General features: G+C 42.8%; 1 long non-coding RNA gene across 1 annotated transcript in view; it reads left to right on the top strand.

Moving 5' to 3' along the window:
• Positions 1–20,399, top strand: part of LOC116979227 — an 80,944-nt gene that overhangs the window by 11,735 nt on the left and 48,810 nt on the right. Inside the window, exon 2 of the long non-coding RNA XR_004413652.1 lies at positions 14,677–14,720. This is a non-coding gene — a long non-coding RNA (uncharacterized LOC116979227). The remainder of the gene's footprint in view (positions 1–14,676; positions 14,721–20,399) is intronic.

Raw genomic sequence — 20,399 nt, 5'->3', positions numbered from 1 at the left:
TTTAAATGACTTAACATCAGGAGCAGCATGTGTGTCGGGTGGTAACATATTCCATTCCCAAAAGCCCCTGTCCCACTTAGGAGACCTAAACAGCAACCTCTGGTGACCTTGCCCGCCACCCAAAAAAAAATCAAGGTTGAGGTGACCTGCAACCTCCTACCACCTCCCACACATGTTGAAAACCTTCCTCGACTATGAAGAAAACCGGCTTCGACTAGACCTGCGACAAAAAAATGATCGATTTTTAAAACGGCAACCTATTTTTAGTCGAGGCTGGTTTTAATCATGACAAAATAGCAGCAACCTAGATGAAGACTCGACCACGTAGAAACCACTTTCGACCATTAGAGGGCGAGTGACCAAAACCTCTGGTGGCCTCATGGAAACCTTGGGTGGCGGGCAAGGTCACCAGAGGTTGCTGGTTAGGTCTCCTAAGTGGGACAGGGGTTTTATTGTCCTTGGGTAAAGGGAATATTGGTAGCAAAGTTTATTGAAATTTAGTGAGATGATGATGTAGGGACCGTTATTTTGTCTTGTTTCATGGCACTTGGTGCGCTGGGATGACGGGAGATTTGATGGCGTGATTTTATGAATCTCCTTGTAAATTGTAATAAGTCTTATGCCCCTGTCCCACTTAGGAAACCTGAACGGAAACCTCTGGTGACCTCGCGCCCCACCCAAGGTTTCCGTGAGTCGCCAGAGGTTTTGGTCACTCGCCTGCGAAGGTGAGGGCCAGGGACAACGGAGGAACACTGTCTGCGCGATGAAGAGGAAGGTAAACGGCTGCCACAGAGCGCGGTAAGTCCTATAGAGAGCGCGGGAGGCAGGGAGACAAGGGGAGAGAAGGGGAAAGAGAAGGGGAGAGAAAAGGGGAAAGAGAATGGGGGAGAAGGGGAGAGAAGGGGGGGGGAGAAGGAGTGGAGACAGTTTTAAGAAGTTTAATAAAGTTAGCGGGCATTTTACCTTCCGGCGGAACTTCTAGGTCCTGAAAACCAAAGACCCTACAGGATCTTTGCTGAAAACTCCAATGAGCCGATCAAAATGGCCGGTCAGCGAAGGAGATGGCCTTCGACTGCCTGTAAGTAAATAGCAACCCCACTCCACTGGCTTCGACCAAACGGCAACCTATTTTTAGTCGAGGCCGGTTTTGATTTTGTTGAAATAATCACAGGAACATCGAAGAAGCCTCGACTACGCGGAAACCACTTTCGACCATTAGGGAGAGTGACCAAAACCTCCGGGAACCTCATGGAAACCTTGGGTGGGGCACAAGGTCACCAGAGGTTTCCGTTCAGGTTTCCTAAGTGGCACAGAGGCATTAGCCTGATTCTGCGGAGCTCTAGGGTATCCCATCCGAGAGAAGTCGGCATATTATTCACGCTTGATTTGCGCTTGTAGTCATTACATACAAAGCAGGCTGCTCGGCATTGTACTTTACCACAGTGTGGTGACCAGAACAAAAGTTGGGGGAATGAGTCTGCCAAAGTTGGAAAGTTGGGCAGAGTCTTGGCGTAAGGAATTTAACCCTGATGAGTGAGAGTTGATGCAGTACTCCAAACGTGGCCAAACCAGTGTTTTGTAGAGCTGCAGCTAAAACATTCCACCTCTTATATTCTGTGCCCCACCTATGAAAGCAAGCAAGTCAATTGACTTCCTCAGAGTCATCACCCTACCAACACGAGTTGCCACTTTCAAGAAACTATTTACATGGACCCCTAGATCTCTCTATTTAACATCTACTAACATCTGTATGTTCATCCCCTACTTGATTGCATTCAAACTACATCAACTCTCAGTTATCGGGATTGAATTCCTTCTTCCAACACACTGCCCAACTTTCCCACCGATCCATATACTTTGACAGCCGCATACGTAGAAAGAAAGAACTGCAAATGCTGGTTAATACACAAAACAACACAAAGTGCTGGAAAAACTCAGCAGGTCAGACAGCATCTCTGGAGATGGTGGATTGGTGATGTTTTGGGTTGAGACCCTTCTTCATACTGGTCTAATATGGTCTAAAGAAGAGTTTCAATTCCAAATGTCACCTATCCATATTCTCTGAAGAAGGTTCCCGACCCAAAACGTTACATCCTTTTTCTCCATAGAAACATAAAAACATAGAAAATAGGTGCAGGAGGAGGCCATTCCGCCATTCATTGTAATCATGGCTGATCACCCCCTATCAATAACCCGTGCCTGCCTTCTCCCCATATCCCTTGATTCCATTAGCCCCTAGAGCTCTATCTCACTCTCTCTTAAATCCATCCAGTGATTTGGCCTCCACTGCCCTCTGTGGCAGGGAATTCCACAAATTCACAACTCTCTGGGTGAAAATGTTTTTTTCTCATCTCAGTCTTAAATTACCTCCCCTTTATTCTAAGACTGGCCCCTGGTTCTGGACTCGCCCAACACTGGGAACATTTTTCCTGCGTCTAGCTTGTCCAGTCCTTTTATAATTTTATATGTCCATAGATGCTGCCAGGCCCCTGCTGAGGTACTCCGGCACTTTGTGTCTGTCTGTGATATTCCTGGAATGTCAGGACTTTCATATGAAGAAAGACGAGATAGACTCGGTTTGTACTCGCTAGAATTTAGAAGATTGAGGGAGGATCTTATAGAAACTTACAAAATTCTTAAGGGGTTGGACAGGCTAGATGCAGGAAGGTTGTTCCCGATGTTGGGGAAGTCTAGAACAAGGGGTCACAGTTTAAGGATAAGGGGGAAATCTTTTAGGACCGAGATGAGAAAAACATTTTTCACACCGAGAGTGGTGAATCTCTGGAATTCTCTGCCACAGAAGGTAGTTGAGGCCAGTTCATTGGCTATATTTAAGAGGGAGTTAGATGTGGCCCTTGTGGCTAAAGGGATCAGGGGGTATGGAGAGAAGGCAGGTACAGGATACTGAGTTGGATAATCAGCCATGATCATATTGAATGGCGGTGCAGGCTCGAAGGGCCGAATGGCCTACTCCTGCACCTATTTTCTATGTTTCTATGTTTCTAAACCAGCATCTGCAGTTCCTTGTTTTTGCAGAGATGTTGCCTGGCCCACTTCTTGAGTACCTCCAGCACTTTGCATCTATCCTTCGACGTTAAACAATTATTGCAATCTGGGCAACATGGTTTAGGCTCTCCCATGGTGCTTCAGAAAGGGCGTCATGCGTCAAACAAAATTGCACACCATACTGTATGCCATTGTCATGAAATTGCTTAAGGGTGAATCATGCCATTTGAATTTCTGGCATGATATGAAGCACCCGAAAATAGTAATTACCATGTTTCGCATCAAAAAAATGCTTCCCGGTTGCATAACATTGAAAGAAGAGACAGTGTTATGCAATTCAACTTTTGTGCAAGATGATTTGCTCAACAAAAGAATTTCCCACTGCCCAGTTCTTTTAGCTAATAAAGTAATTTCCAAATTAGTGCAAGGAAAGCATCTCTCCATCATTTTACAAAATAAATCAATTGCAGTAGTATTCTTCAACAAATCATTCTTTAGACTGTCAGCTGGGATGGATTATAACATTTGCCATTCTTACAACTGTCTTCATTAATATTTGCAACTCGGACACAGTGTAGTTCTAGAACCAGGCTGAGCTTCTAATATGTCACATAACTTTCCCAAGAAGCCATATCTGAAAGTCAGCAAACGAGCAATCCTGAACAGAAACTTAAATGAGTTTGCAATGTGAGTAGATCATTTTGGAATCATCCGGTTGCCCCAGTAGAACAAGAATGTAAGCATATAAATGAATCATGTTTCCATTCCTGTTCATTATCAGTCCCAGTCCATGGTCACCAAAGGCTTCAAATGGATGCCTCTTCAAGTGTGGGGACTTGGTTCGTGGCAATATGCGAATGGTGCGGAGGCAGAGCATGGTTGAGTTCAACTACCACATTGTCCTTGGTTGGCCTAGTGGTCTGAAGGCGTCTATGTTTGAAGAAGGGTCCCGACCCAAAACATCACCCATCCTATTTACTCCAGTGATGCTGCCTGACCCGCTGATTTACTCCAACACTTTGTGTCTATCTACGGTATAAACTGTACAAAGTACTTATGATACAGAATCATTATATATCATAACAAGTACTTTCATTTGTATAAGATGTTTAAGAAGGAACTGCAGAGGCCGGAAAATAGAAGGTAGACAAAAATGCTGGAGAAACTCGGCGGGTGAGGCAGCATCTATGGAGCAAAGGAAATAGGTAACGTTTCGGGTCGAAACCCTTTTTGAAGGAAATAGGCAACGTTTCGGGTCGAAACCCAAAGGGTTTCGACCCGAAACGTTGCCTATTTCCTTCGCTCCATAGATGCTGCCTCACCCGCTGAGTTTCTCCAGCATTTTTGTCTACCTTTCATTTGTATACATGCATGGCTGCCCACATGCACGAGGTGGCGGTGGTATAGGAAACCTGACATGGATTATGGATCAGGTCATCAGCAGCAAAACCAGACACGGATCAAATCAGCAATACTGTTTGATCTACATAAACCAGCAGTTCCTTGTTTCCACTTTCTAAACTATGGAAGCGAGTAATACCGCCAGTGTGACCATATAAATCATGTAATATATATCATGTAAGCAATGTAGGTAATAAGAATCAGAATAAAAATATGTGTGTACTGGTCTTCTTCAAGTTATGAATGCCCGATTTATGTACTGTCCGTGTGTACAAACAAGTGCCTGAGAGATTGGTGGGATTAGATTTGCTGACTGCTACAGGCATTTCCCGCTGTGTGGGAACTTGGTTTGTGGCAATATCCGAATGGTTTAGAGACACAGCACGGTTGAGTTAAACAGTCTGGTTCAACTACACATTGCCCTTGGTTGGTCTAGCTGATTGACTGAAGCCCGTGGGAAATGTGAGTCAGAGGTGAGTCAGAGGGGGAAAACCATTTAAAAAGAGCGCCAAAAATCAGCCAGAGCTAGCCCAGAGTTTACGTGGATCTTGGACAAGCAGCAACAAAGAGAAACAGGAGAAGAGCTGATTGGCTGAAGCCCGTGGGAAAAGTGAGTAAGTCACAGGGGAAAAACAGTTTAAAACTGAGGAATTTGGTTTGTTAATTGGTAAATTAGGCAATTTCTCAGTCAATATAAGCAAGGTTGCTCTAAGGGAGCGGCAGTGAGGGAGCGGCCTTGTGAGTAAAGTGTGAGTCTTTGGCTCGAAAGTCTTCAGCGAGGAGGCTGAGGGAGGACGCCACACCAAACGCTGGAGAGGGAGAGACAAAAGAAGGAGATGTCAAGCAAGGTGATTCAGTGTGATGCTTGCAGTATGTGGGAGGTCAGGACATTGCTGGTGCCTCTGGCTGCTACAAATATGAGAAGTGCATCCAGGTACAGCTCCTGAAGGACCGTGTTGGGGAACTGGAGAAGCAAGTGGATGACCTCAGGTTCGTCCGAGAAGCTGAGTCGTTCCGCGACGAGTCCTACAGTACGATTGTTACACCTAAGGTACTGGAAGAGAGAAGATGGGTGACGGTGAGAAAGGGAAGGAAACATGGAATGCCAACGTCCCCGGGTACTGTACCTCTAGTGAACAGGTTCACCCACTTAGAAGCTGTCAGGACAGAAGATGTTATCACACTGAGCGGCGGACTGGCATGCGATGCAAAAAGTACTTTTGAGCTAAAACCAAGGAGGCCGACGTCATTCAACTCCGTGGTAGTTGGAGACTCCATTGTGAGAGGTAGGGACAGGGGTTTCTGCGGCAACAGACGGGATTTGAGGATGATTTGCTGCCTCCCTGGTGCCAGGATCCAGGATGTCACGGACAGAGTGCGGAAAATCCTCAACGGCGAAAGTGAACAGCCGTAAGTGGTAGTGGATGTTGGCACAAACGATGTTGGAAAGAAACATAGAAACATAGAAACATAGAAATTAGGTGCAGGAGTAGGCCATTCGGCCCTTCGAGCCTGCACCGCCATTCAATATGATCATGGCTGATCATCCAACTCAGTATCCCGTACCTGCCTTCTCTCCATACCCTCTGATCCCCTTAGCCACAAGGGCCACATCTAACTCCCTCTTAAATATAGCCAATGAACTGGCCTCGACTACCCTCTGTGGCAGGGAGTTCCAGAGATTCACCACTCTCTGTGTGAAAAAAGTTCTTCTCATCTCGGTTTTAAAGGATTTCCCCCTTATCCTTAAGCTGTGACCCCTTGTCCTGGACTTCCCCAACATCGGGAGCAATCTTCCTGCATCTAGCCTGTCCAACCCCTTAAGAATTTTGTAAGTTTCTATAAGATCCCCTCTCAATCTCCTAAATTCTAGAGAGTATAAACCAAGTCTATCCAGTCTTTCTTCATAAGACAGTCCTGACATCTCAGGAATCAGTCTGGTGAACCTTCTCTGCACTCCCTCTATGGCAATAATGTCCTTCCTCAGATTTGGAGACCAAAACTGTACGCAATACTCCAGGTGTGGTCTCACCAAGACCCTGTACAACTGCAGTAGAACCTCCCTGCTCCTATACTCAAATCCTTTTGCTATGAAAGCTAACATACCATTCGCTTTCTTCACTGCCTGCTGCACCTGCATGCCCACTTTCAATGACTGGTGTACCATGACACCCAGGTCTCGCTGCATCTCCCCTTTTCCTAGTCGGCCCCCATTAGATAATAAAAGGGGATGAATATTCTGAAGCGTGACTTTAGAGAGCTCAGAAAAGAGCTGGAAGGCAGGACCTCCAGGGTGGTTATCTCCGGTTTGCTTCCAGTTCCTCGTGCTGGTGAGAGCAGGAACAGGGAGATACAGGACCTGAATGTGTGGCTGAGGAACTGGTGCAGGAGGCAGGGATTTAGATTCTTATGCCACTGTCCCACTTAGGAAACCTGAACAAAAACCTCTTCATAACAAGGGAATTTAGTATAGGAGTAAAGAGGTTCTTCTGCAGTTGTACAGGGCTCTGGTAAGACCACATCTGGAGTATTGTGTATAATTTTGGTCTCCTAATTTGAGGAAGAACATCCTTGTGATTGAGGCAGTGCAGCGTAGGTTCACGAGATTGATCCCTGGGATGGCGGGACTGTCATATGAGGAAAGATTGAAAAGACTAGGCTTGTATTCACTAGAGTTTAGAAGGATGAGGGGGTTTCTTAGAGAAACATAAAATTATAAAAGGACTGGACAAGCTAGATGCAGGAAAAATGTTCCCAATGTTGGGCGAGTCCAGAACCAGGGGCCACAGTCTTAGAATAAAGGGGAGGCCATTTAAGACTGAGGTGAGAAAAAACTTTTTCACCCAGAGAGTTGTGAATTTGTGGAAATCCCTGCCACAGAGGGCAGTGGAGGCAAAATCACTGGATGGATTTAAGAGAGAGTTAGATAGAGCTCTAGGGGCTAGTGGAATCAAGGGATATGGGGAGAAGGCAGGCACGGGTTATTGATTGGGGATGATTAGCCATGATTACAATGAATGGCGGTGCTGGCTCGAATAGCCTCCTCCTACACCTATTTTCTATGTTTCTAAGAAGTGCCCCAACCCAAACATTGCAGAAGAGTCCCCACCCGCAACATCCTTCATGCATGTTCTCCAGGGATGCTGCCCGACACCAGCACTCTGTGTGTCCTTTTCTGTGTGCAAATATGCTGCCGTGCAGCCACATTTCCAACATGGACACTTTTTCGGGTTACAAGCAGTTTAGTTTAGAAGTACAACGCAGAATCAGGCCCTTCGGCCCACCGAGTCCGCACCGACCAGCGATCACCCCGTAAACCAGCCCTCCACACTAGGGACAATTTACAATCTTTACCAAAGCCAATTCACCTATAAACTTGGACGTCATTGGAGTGTGGGAGGAAACCGGAGCAACCGGACCAAACCCATGCTGGCCATGGGGTGAACGCACAAACTCCGCACAGACAGCACTTAGAGTCAGGATCGAACATGGGTGTCTGGCGGTGTAAGGCCTGCAACTCTACTACTGCGCCACTGTGCTGCCCCCTGAGAGATGAGACCCTTTTTATAACCAGGGGAAGAGGAGTACAAAATTATAATTTCCAAAATGTATTTTGTATTCCAAAATAATCCTATTTGGAGGCACAGCACCGACTTAGCCCCCCTATACATCAACGGCGAGTGTGTGGAGAGGGTCTACACCTTCCGGTTTCTCGGCGTCCTCATCTCCGCTGACATCTCCTGGACAGACAACATCACAGCGGTCATCAAGAAGGCTCAGCAGTGGCTGCACTTCCTGAGGGTCCTCAGGAAGCACAACCTGGACTCCAACCTGCTGCTGACCTTCTATCGCTCGTCCATTGAGAGCCTGCTGACATACTGCATTACAGCATGGTACGGCAGCTGCACCATGGCAGACAGGGAGAAGCTTCAGAGGGTAGTTAGGGCAGCACAGAAGATCATTGGCTGCCCTCTCCCCTCCCTGATGGACATTTACACCTCCCGCTGCCTCAGCAGGGCGAAGAACATCATCAAAGACAGCTCCCATCCTGCATTTGGCCTGTTCGACCTGCTGCCCTCAGGGAGGCGCTATAGGTGCATCAGAACAAGGACAAACAGACTCAAGAACAGTTGCTTTCCAAAAGCCATAACCTCCCTGAACTCACACACGTACTGACTTCACAGCCTAACCCCCGGACTTCCATCTATCCACCTACTGTATATAGGAATCCTATTTATTCACTCTATTCATCCATTGTCTTTTTATAGATATGTATATAGCGCCGCAGAACTGTGCACCTTATCCCCCCCCCCCCCCCCTTTTGTTTTTTGTTTTTTGCACTAATTACATGTCTGCACTGAGTACGAGCTGCTTTTAATCTCATTGTACATGTGTATAGTGACAATAAAATGGCATTCTATTCTATTCTATTCTATTCTATTAGGATAATGGAGGCCATTTTATATTCCTGATAAGACCATAGGATTTGGGTTCGGTGTTACCGGCAAGTTCTGTCCTGATATTTTCATTCTTTCTAGTTGACATCATATCAATGCATTTCTAAACAGATTCATTTTGTCCTGCATTGTCTAAGCTAAAGTCCAAATGACCTAACTTATCCTGAGGTGACCTCACCCAGGTTCCACGAGTGCTTTCAGCACATTTGCCTGCTACACTTAACACTCATCTTTAGAGCTGACCAGCAATTTCCATCTTACTGCAAGTGCTTTATACGGGAAATCTTATGCATCCATCAGTTCTTTTCTTTCATTGTCATTTTATTTGTCCTGTCAGCTACAGTGGCAATAAAATGACTGACCCTTGTTTCAGATTAACAGCTGGAAATATTATATTGAGTACCAACAAGTCTTCTTCGAACTTCTCTCACCCTCTTTGGTCAGCTACTTTTGTCTTGTCAGTCTCAACTGAAATCCCGAGTTTTCCAATGATCTATCTATCATAGTATTTCCAGGCTCTTTCTGAGCAGAGACACAAAATGCTGGAGTAACTCTGCGGATCAGGCAGCATCTTCGGAGGAAAGGAATAAGTGACTGTTTGTGTCGGGACCCTTCTATCAAGAAGGTTTCTGAATCAAAACATCACCTGTAGTATTCTTTCCTCCAGAGACGCTGCCTGTGCCGTTGTTGCTCAAGCATTTTGTGTCTATCTTTGGTGTAAACCAGCATCTGCAGTTCCTTCCGACATTCTTTCTGAGCATATTGCGAGTGTCCAATGGATTGGCGAAGCATTGAAAATCTTCATCAGTATTTTAGACAATTAATACAATGAAAGTTTAAAGAGGAATTATTTAAATTTAATGTAACATTTAGGTTTACCATAAAATTATGAATGCATAACAAGTTTTAACTATTCACTGGTATCAGTCATCCTATATTGATTTAGACACTTTAACTTGTATGGAAGTCACCCGAATAGTAGAACAAGGTTTACTTCCTCTGTCATTAATGAAGTTATTTTCTCTTCACTTTAAGAGGAATTGTTTGTCTTTAGCCAGATGGTTACAAGATAATAAATAAAGATATATTTTGACCACAATTCATGTTCACCATAAGATTCATCATTTATAAGCTTGCAAAGAGTGAAGATTGACAATTTTCACTCAAATTCATTACACCATTATTGTTCTTAGTTAACTACTTCATGTTTGTGAATAAGTTTGCTATTCCTTTAGGTGAGGATTTTTTCACCTTTACAATACGCTTTTCAACAGAAACTTCACTCGTCAGTTATAAGATTATAATCCCAACACAGATTAAAGCTAGATTCAACCCTTGAATCAGCTATATTCGTTTAATTTCAAATGCCAAACTTTAGAGTTCTTTCCCCTTTCCCAAGAACAAGGTTGCAATAATCAGAGATAGCAGTTTGTTCTTGTTTTTTGAAGCGGCGCTCACTTTTTATCCCTTGCACTAATTAAACAGGTAAAGGAAACTTCAGGTAGACACAAAATGCTGGAGTAACTCAGTGGGTGAGGCAACATCTCTTGAGGGAAGGAATGGGCGACGTTCAGGTCGAGACCCTTCAGACTGATGTCAGGGGAGGGGATTGGATTATAGTCGGGAGAACTGGGAAAGGGAAGGGGATGGAGAGAGAAATTAAGGGCTATCTGAAGTTAGAGAAGTCAATGTTCATACCGCTGAGGTGTAAATTACCCAAGTGAAATATGAGGTGCTGCTCCTCCAATTTGCACTGGGCTTCACTCTAACAGTGGAGGAGGCCCAGGACACAAAGGTCAGATTGGGAATAGGAGGGGTAGTTGAAGTGCTGGGCCACCGGGAGATCAGGCAGGTTAAGACAGACTGAGCGGAGGTGTTCAGTGAAACGATCGCCGAGCCTGCGCTTGGTCTCGCCGATGTAGAGAGTTCGGAGGAGGTGCAAGTGAACCTCTGCCTCACCTGGCAAGACTGTTTGGGTCCTTGGATGGAGTCGAGAGGGGAGGTAAATGGACAGGTGTTGTATCTTGTGCGGTTGCAGGGGAAAGTAAGATTCCTTTTTCTGAAGGAATCTTCAGTTAGACTACTCTTTCGAAGAGTCATTTAGCATAGGAACTGGGCTGGACTTTGTGCCTTCCCCCACAGTGAAAACCACTGTGGGGGGATGTTTTTGTGTTTTGGTGTTGAACTTCTTGAATGCTATGTTGTATTTTTATTAGTGTGCTGCAAGGACATCTGAATTTCCCCTGAATAAGGGGATTAATAAAGTAAATCTAATCTAATCTAATCTAATTGGCCTACCTTGCTCATGTTGACCAATATGTCCCATCTGCACTAGTCCCACCTGCTCGTGTTTGGCCCATATCCCTCTAATCCTTTCCTATCCATTTTCAAACAATGTAACACATGAATCATCATGGACGAAGCAACATTAAAATAAGCTTTACATCATACTTTCATAAACGTTGGATGTATTTTGATCGACTTTTGTTAAAAGGATCAAGCAGATCGTGAATGTAATGGCACACAGTTCTGGATATTCTTGCCTTTTCAATGTTCACATATCAGATTGAACTTATTATCAGAAATTCCCATGTAGAGCCCAAGTAATGGTGATGTAGAAATCTAACACGTGCATTGTACTGAATTGTGGGCTGTTCAATTGTGCGATTTATATTCAATTACTTTTTTCTACTGTGGAGGAAAGAACCAATTGAAACAAGGATCTTTTCTTTTTTTAAGTTGCTTACAACTAAATGGCTTATTGAATAGAGTAACTTTTGTCATGAAATTTCAGCCTTTATAAACCTTAGTCCTTAAAGGTTTCAAAGCTTCTCTGTGACTTTTATAACGTGAGCTCTTTGTTCAAATCACGTATCTTTTTAGATAACATGTTTCATTGTTATTGTACAGGCAGACATCACCGTAATTGAATAGTGACAAAATCCCTTGAAACTTAAAAAAAAATGCATTCAGTAATAGGAATGTCAGTAGTTAGTGTTGAGATTGGTGGATGGAGTTTTTCAGTTGGTCAATGAGATGAGTGGTAGGATGTCGTAGACATTGTCATAGATATTGTCGTAGGGGGTCCAGTCGCCGTTTTTTGGGCGACCTGCAACGATTATGACAGTCGCTGAAAAAAATCACCTAAGTGGGACAGGCCCATTAGGATAGGCTAATTAATCCTCTATTGTAGCCTCCTTGCAATATTACATGTATAGTCTTTAATTTACTCCTCATACTTTAATCCCATTGTTCAAATTGTTACATACAGAGATATTGAGCACCAGTTCCACCACTACTTTTATATAGGCATTTTAGATTTAAGTATATTATTGTCACACACTGGGACTGTAAAACGCTTTGTCTTGCATTCTAATTTTCCTTTTTTTTTTTGCAGTCACTTATTTTAAGAAAATAGTTCAAAATGTTGAAATATGTTCTCTTACTCTCTACTTTATGCAAATAATTCATAGAATTCCCATAAAATGTAGCTATGGTTTCTTTCTAATCACTTTCTTTGAAGGTATTAACAATAATTTTGATAATGTAGCTTCAACTAGCTTGTACAAAGCAGAAAGTGCTTTTACACAATTATACCATAATAATAATAATAATAAACTTTATTTCGGACTCAAGGTCCAGACAAGGGGCAACATTACATAAAAAATGCATTGCATATCAAATATCATAAATATATATAAAATCATGGTATATCACATAAAAACATCATAATTTATATTTAACAAAAACCCACAATACTTAAGTTAAAAATCCAGATTAAAAGATGATCAATGTCCTACAACGAGACAACGATACCAGTGTCTCCACAACTGGGACTCGTAGCGTGTAGTGCTAACCCTTATGTTTGTCAAGGCCACAATAAGCACATTTTTAGAGTCATTTCTCCTGCAAATGAATTTATACATGTGGTGTCTTAGGATAGCTTCTAAAGTACTGACTCCTGCAGCCACAAACATATTACTGGCACTACACCATCTAGGTTGCCTTAGCAGTGTTCTCATGGCATCGTTATATGCCACCTTTAGTCTCTGCATACTTGTCTTTAAATAGTTCGACCACAGGTGCGCAGTGTAGAGTGGTGTGCAGTATGCTCTAAATAGCGACATCTTCACCACATCTGCACACGCACCAAATTTACGCAAGAGGATATTTGCCTGTACATACAGCATGCGTCGTTGCCTATAAATATCCTCATCATCTGTCATTTGTTCTGTAATAATATGCCCTAGATATTTTATCTTATTACAGACACTAAGATTGTTGTCAGACAATTTAAAAACAGGATATTTTAGGCATTTATCCTCTTTGGTTCTTCAGACCATAACAGCACTCTTACTAGCATTATATTTAATGTCATGTTCCACACCATACATGGAACATATAGTAAGGAGCTGCTGGAGACCAGCGCTAGATGGACTAAAGACCACAAGATCATCTGCATACATAATATGGTTCACTAAAATATTACCAATCACGCACCCAGTGTTACAGGCTTTCAATTGTTTAGACAGATCATCAATATATAGATTAAAAAGGGCTGGGGACAAAATTCCCCCTTGTCTAACACCATTGCTAACCCCAAATGGGGCTGAGACCCTATTGCCCCATTTTATTTGCATATAGTATATAGTTGCATGATTATTTAACTTTTATCCAAATTAGTTAAATAATAATAATACTAGATTTAGAATCCACACTTAAATACAGGTCCACCACTGATTTTCTGGCAACTGGTGGTCGGGAACCTCATTTAATCCAGACAAAATTATAAGAGCGCACTGTCCTGGAAGTCCATCCGAAAATGCGGCACCTAGGCTGGGTGAGGTGGCCGATCTCAGGACTTCCGCATCGATCGGTAAGTCGAATTTGCCACCTGCGGCCGGGGCTCAGGAACTCCGGCCCGGCAGACCTTCCCAGACCAACTACGGACCAGTATCTCAGCCCACTCCCTGCGGCTTCGGCAAACCGCTCCGGTATCGTTGGACTCCTCCCGGAGGCCGTGACCTCTACTGGTCCGGCAACATGGTTAATCCAGAAAGGCTCTGGAACCAAGGGGTGGCCATGTACTTTATTCATGGGATTTATTGGCAACCCATCCATAAACCCAAATGTTCATTGCCTCTGCCTCTGCCACTGACATTGCAAACCATCTAGTATCTGCAAGGTGTTACTTGCCCTGTCCCCTCTGACAGCACCTTCCACATGCATGATCTGTACAAGAATGATGCCAAGAGAAGATGTAGGAAAATACTACACACTGCAGGCTCTACTCCAGATCAGCAAGCTATTCCGTCTTGCAAATATTTAAGAAAGAACTGCAAATGCTGGAAAAATCGAAAATGGACAAAAATGCTGGAGAAACTCAGCGGGTGAGGCAGCATCTGTGGAGCGAAGGAATAGGCGACGTTTTGAGTCGAGAAGAAGAGTCTCACAGTCTGAAGAAGGGTCTCGACCCGAAACGTCACCTATTCCTTCGCTCCATAGATGCTGCCTCGCCCGCTGAGTTTCTCCAGCATTTTTATCTACCTGCCTTGCAAATATGTCACTCATCCTTCATTGTTACTCGGTCTAAATCCTGGAACTCTGTGTGAATACCTTCATCAAAAAGACTACTGCAGGTCAAGAATGTGGCTCTCCGCCACCATCTCAGGACAATTGGAATGGGTCAAGTCAGTGAATGCCCACACCCCAAGAAATAAATGTTACAAAATTACATATTGATTCGGAAACAGAATTTACAAAAGATGTTGCTTCAATAACTGAGCTTATATTATTGGCTTCCCTCCAACAGATACAATACCTTAAGAGGACAATTACAAGACAAGTAAAACTGATGTACGTAGTTGATATTAATACACCGTTTAAGACAGTCCTAAATAGCACTTTATTTGGATACGTTCCCAATGAATATTAAATTACTGCAATGGTAAATATTATGATTTTGGCTGGTGCCAAAATTGGGATTTGTTCCATATTTCTAAGAGATTACTGGTGAGAATAGATACTGTACACTGGAAAGCTAGATTGTAATCATGTATAAGAAAGAATTTTAAATGTAAACGCGGAACTCATTGAGGTTTTTTAAAAAGTCTGAAGAAGGGTCTCGACCCGAAACGTCACCTATTCCTTCGCTCCATAGATGCTGCCTCACCCGCTGAGTTTCTCCAGCATTGTTGTCTACCTTTGTCTTGTCATGTATAGTCTTTCCGCTGACTGGTAGGCACACAACAAAAAGCTTTTCACTGTACCTCGATACACGTGACACTAAACTAAACTAAACTACATTGATTAAGGCAGTGTCAAACTTATCAGATTTGTTGGACTCTAAAGTGACTGACCAAATATTTGGTGTTAATTCTGTTTCACAATCTTTATGCAATGCAACTAATGGGGAATTATTGAAAAGTACTTTCTACTTTTCTTCATTTACTTTTAAAATAAGTTATTTAAGGGCAGCACAGCGGCGCAGTTGCCTCACAGGACCAGAGACTCGGGTTCAATCTTGACCTTGGGTGGTGTCTGTGTGGAGTTTGCACGTTCTCTCTGTGACCGTGTGGATTTCCTCTGGGTGCTCTAATTCTTCCCACTTCACAGGGTGGTGGGTGTACGGAATAAGCTGCCAGAGGAGGTAGTTGAGGCTGGGACTATCCCATCGTTTAAGAAACAGTTGGACAGGTACATGGATAGGACAGGTTTGGAGGGATATGGTCCAAGCGCAGGCAGGTGGGACTGGTGTAGCTGGGTCATGTTGCCCGGTGTGGGCAAGTTGGGACGAAGGGCCCGTTTCCACACTGTGAGACTATGATTATCCCGAAGACGTATGGATTTGTAGGTTAATTGACGTCTAAATTTCCCCTAGTGTGCAGGGAGTGAATGAGAAAATTGGACAACATGGAACTAGTGTGAATGGGCATTTGTGGCCTTTGATTCAGTGGGCTAAAGGGCCCATTTCCATGCCATATCTTTAACCTTTTATGTGTACGATTATAGTCAGTTTACACGATTCTATGGGTTTCCTATTTTCTCACTGAAATTCAGCAAATAATTCATGGCTTTTATGAACACACTGCCCCTTTCAGGACTTGGGTGTAATAACAGAAAGTTCAAACATGCAAAAGCTGAAAGGATGATATCAGAATTTATAGAACAGCACAAAAGCAGCAGAGGGAAATAAAAATACCCGAATGTCAAGCCAGTTAAAATCATTATTGCAGGAAGAATTAAGTGCATAAATCAGCTGCAGGGACTGTACTAATTGTGGATAATGCTCAAAAAAAGGATACAAATATGGTCCTGGTCAGTTTAGATGCAGAAAAAGCCTTTGATAGTGTTAGTTGGGTATTCTTATATGAAGTACTGAGGAGATTTGGTTTCAATGAAGATGCAATTTGGTGTATTAAAACAATATAGCAGGAGCCTACAGCTAGGATTAAGGTGAATGGAAACATATCAAAAAGGATCCAGTTAGAGAGGGGCACAAGGCAAGGATGCTGTCTTTCTCCTACTCTCTTCGTTTTGTATATCAAACCCTTAGCACAAGCAATAAGGCAGAGAGAAGACCTGCAGGGGGTCAAAATAGGGGGGAAAGAACATATAATTGGTCTTTTCGCTGATGATATCATTATTTTTCTTGAACGACCAGATATATGTCTCCCAAATCTAATGAACCTATTTGAAACATATGGATACTACTCAGGGTATAAATTGAATATAACAAAAACACAAATTCTTTCATTCAATTATTCTCCATCCCAACAAATCAGAGATGCATATAATCTGAAATGGAACTCTAAAACGATGCAGTATCTTGGTGTAACTATAACCAAAACACTTTCCAACTTGTTTGAAACTAATTATAACAAAATTGAAGAAAACATCAAAAAGGATGTTGAGAGGTGGTCGACCCTTCCTCTAGACTTCAGTGCCAGAATACAAACGGTAAAAATGAATATCCTACCTAAACTACTATATTTATTCCAATCTCTCCCAATTAATGTTCCCCGAGATAAATTCATAGCCTGGGATAAAATGATCTCTAGATTCATTTGGAATAGCAAAAAACCAAGAATAAAATTAACAACACTTCAACTGCTGAAAAGCAAGGGTGGAATGGCTTTACCAAATCTGAAGAAATACTTTATGCAGCTCAACTCAGACCTCTGGCTTGTTGGTGTAGACCTGATTATGAATCTCGATGGAAAGAAATGGAAAGGGAGATACAGGGTTACCAGACCCAGATTTTGGTGGGAGACAAATATCTGAGAGGGGCTTTGAGACATGCTATGGATCCAATAGTAGCATTTACGTTAGAAATATGGAATGTTATAGTTGAAAAATACAAATTAAAAAGAGGGGTTCACGCATTGAAGTGGTTCGCATATGACTCAAAGTTTAAGCCAGGGGTGTATGATTCAAAATTCAAAGAATGGGCACAAAAAGGCATAACGGCAATGTATACAGTTTCAAAAAATGGCGAGTTTATGAGCTTCCAAGATTTAAAGTCAAAGTATGGTCTTGAAAACAAAGATTTTTTTAGATACTTGCAATGAAGAGACTACTTTATAAAAGAGATAAGGCCAGAACTAGATGAAACTTCAAATAATGTGATCAAGGTGATTGTGGATGCATACAAACAGAAGGGGTCTCGGGTCATCTCTGCTTTCTACCAAGCTCTGGTGGAAAGCAGGGGAGAATCACCGCTCTACATAAAAACAAAATGGGAAGCAGAATTAAAGATTCAAATAACAGAAGAAGAATGGTGTCAAATGTGTGAAACACAATGTTCATCCACAAGCTCACTAGTATGGATAGAATTTTGCTGGAAGAATCTATCTCGCTTTTTTATAACACCCAAAATAAAAAGCAGACAACTTGCTGTCCAACAACACTGTTGGAGGCTGTGTGGGAGTACGGAGGCAGACCACTCGCATATTTTCTGGAACTGTGTAAAGATAAGGCCATACTGGGAAAATGTTAATGCAGCTGTAAATAATATCTTGGGTTATAAAATCCCAAATACCTGCCCTGTGATGTATCTGGGGCATATTAAAGATAGTGTAAAAATAGAAGATACATATTTGATTAAAGTTTTGGTTGCAGCAAGTTAGAAGGCCATTACCAGGCAGTGGCTTAATGAAAAAAGTCCAAAACAGGAACAGTGGTTAGAAATTGTGCGAGACATCTTTAATATGGAGAAATTGACATATTCCTTGAGAGTCAAGGAGAATTCATTTGAGAAGATCTGGGAAAAATGGACTGTTTATTTGAGCCATGACACCAATTAGATAAATGCCGAGCGATAAATGCCGAAGATTGCGTTATATAGAACTAGATGGTATGTTTGTATGAATGTTGAATTATCTCCAGATAACTAACCAATGTAATGGTTTTTCTTTTTTTAATTTGGTAAGTGAACCACACGGTCTTATTCCAAATTTTTTTTTTATTTACTTCTTTTTTTTTTTTTTCCCCCATCTACTTATTTTTTTATTTTGATTGCTGTTTTTCTTACTTTGTTTTATTTATGGTGATGGTGTTGCACTGTCTTGAAAATATCTCTTAAAAATCAATAAAAATTTAAGTGAAAGTACTAAAGGGCCTGTCCCACTTAGACGATTTTTTAGGCAACTACAGGCAACGAAGCTGTCACCACATGGTCGCAGGGGTGTCACCTGTATGGTCGTGAGTCGTCTCCTCAGTCGCCCAAGGAGTAGCAGCATCTTTCTGGTCGCCGCTAGATTTTCAACATGTTGAGAAATTTTCGGAGAGAGTCAGCGACAGTGGGTTTGACGCCAATGAGCGTAGCTTGACTTCTCCTGACGTAGGTGCTGTCGTAGGTTGTCGCCAGGTTAGCATAGGTTGTCACTAGTGCTGATCATTTTTTTTTAGTTGTCAAAGTAATGATTCTATTTCAAATTTTATGTCGAAGGGGGGGGTCCAGTCGGCGGTTTTTCGGCGACCTGCTATGACTATGACAGTCGCCTAAAAATAGACTAAGTGGGACAGTCCCTTAAATCATTTACGATAATTGTTACCTCTTCCATAAAGCAACAAGTAACACAAAATAGTCAAATCATTCTACCTGACAGGTTAACACGTTTCAATCCACTGTCAACAGAAGATGGCTCCTCTCTCTTGCAGACTCTAAAGCATTTCTTCTTCAACAATAGTTCAGTGTTTTATTGGACTTTTTACACAACAAATACATTTTGTGGAGATTGTTGGGCGACAGAGGTGGGATAAAAGAATGGAGATGAGCAGGGAGGCAGGACAAATTAGAGCAGTGTTAGATAACAGAGCTGGAGGGGGCAGGTTCAAGGTAACCTCTGAAGGTCTGGAGAGGAGATAAGCCAGAAGCCTTGTCCTGCTGGTATAGAAAATATAGACGATGAGTCTATATCTGCATCTGCCATTGTGCTTGTAGATTGGGCAGTATAGAAGTCGGGAGGTCATGTTGCAGTTGTATTGGTGAGACCGAATATTGTGTTCAGTTCTGGGCACCATGTTATAGTAAAGATATTGTCAAGCTGGAAAGAGTTCAGAGAAGATTTACGAGGATGTTGCCAGGACTAGAGGGTGTGAGCTATAGGGAGAGGTTGAGTAGGCTGGGTCTCTATTCCATGGGGCACAGGAGGATGAGGGGAGATCTTATAGAGGTGTACAAAATCATGAGAGGAATAGATCGGGTAGATGCACAGTTTTTTGCCAGAGTAGGGGAATCGAGGACGAGAGGACATAGGTTTAAGGTGAAGGGGAATGGATTCAATAGGAATCCGAGGGGTAACTTTTTCGCACAGAGGTGGTGGCTGTAACAAGCTGCCAGAGGAGGTAATTGAGGCTGGGACTATCCCATCGTTTAAGAAACAGTTCGACAGGTACAAGGATAGGACAGGTTTGGAGGGATATGGAGCAAGCACAGGCAGGTGGGACTAGTGTAGCTGGGACATTGTTGGCCGGTATGGGCGAGTTGGGCCGAAGGGCCTGTTTCCACGCTGTATCACCACTCTATGGACTTCCTTCATCTCCCAGTCTGATCGCGAGCTGTTTGTTAACTGACTTTTGAGAATCACCAGATTTTTAAAAATACGTTCTGACGTCAAATTTAAACTGGCAGTCACTGTGATGTCATCAGTGGAAGGTTCTACCCCTGCTACACCAGTCCGCAGCCACCAACAGTCTACAGCAACAGCTCCATTAGTGCTCTAGGTATATTCCCGGAAAATAGAGGATAATTTTTTTCACATATAAACAATTTCTGGGTAAAAAACAGTTTTCTCTTAATCATAAAAGCTGGAGAAACTCAGCAGGTGCAGCAGCATCTATGGAGCGAAGGAAATAGGCAACGTTTCGGGCCGAAACGTTGCCTATTTCCTTCGCTCCATAGATGCTGCTGCACCCGCTGAGTTTCTCCAGCTTTTTTGTGTGCCTTCGATTTTCCAGCATCTGCAGTTCCTTCTTGAACACTTTCTCTTAATCATGTTCTCTTGTACAAAATCATGAGAGGAATTGATGGGG

The sequence above is a fragment of the Amblyraja radiata genome, chromosome 12 (genome assembly GCF_010909765.2).
Source record: "Amblyraja radiata isolate CabotCenter1 chromosome 12, sAmbRad1.1.pri, whole genome shotgun sequence".
Lineage (NCBI taxonomy): Eukaryota > Metazoa > Chordata > Chondrichthyes > Rajiformes > Rajidae > Amblyraja > Amblyraja radiata.
This window is presented reverse-complemented; position numbering and strand designations above follow the sequence as displayed.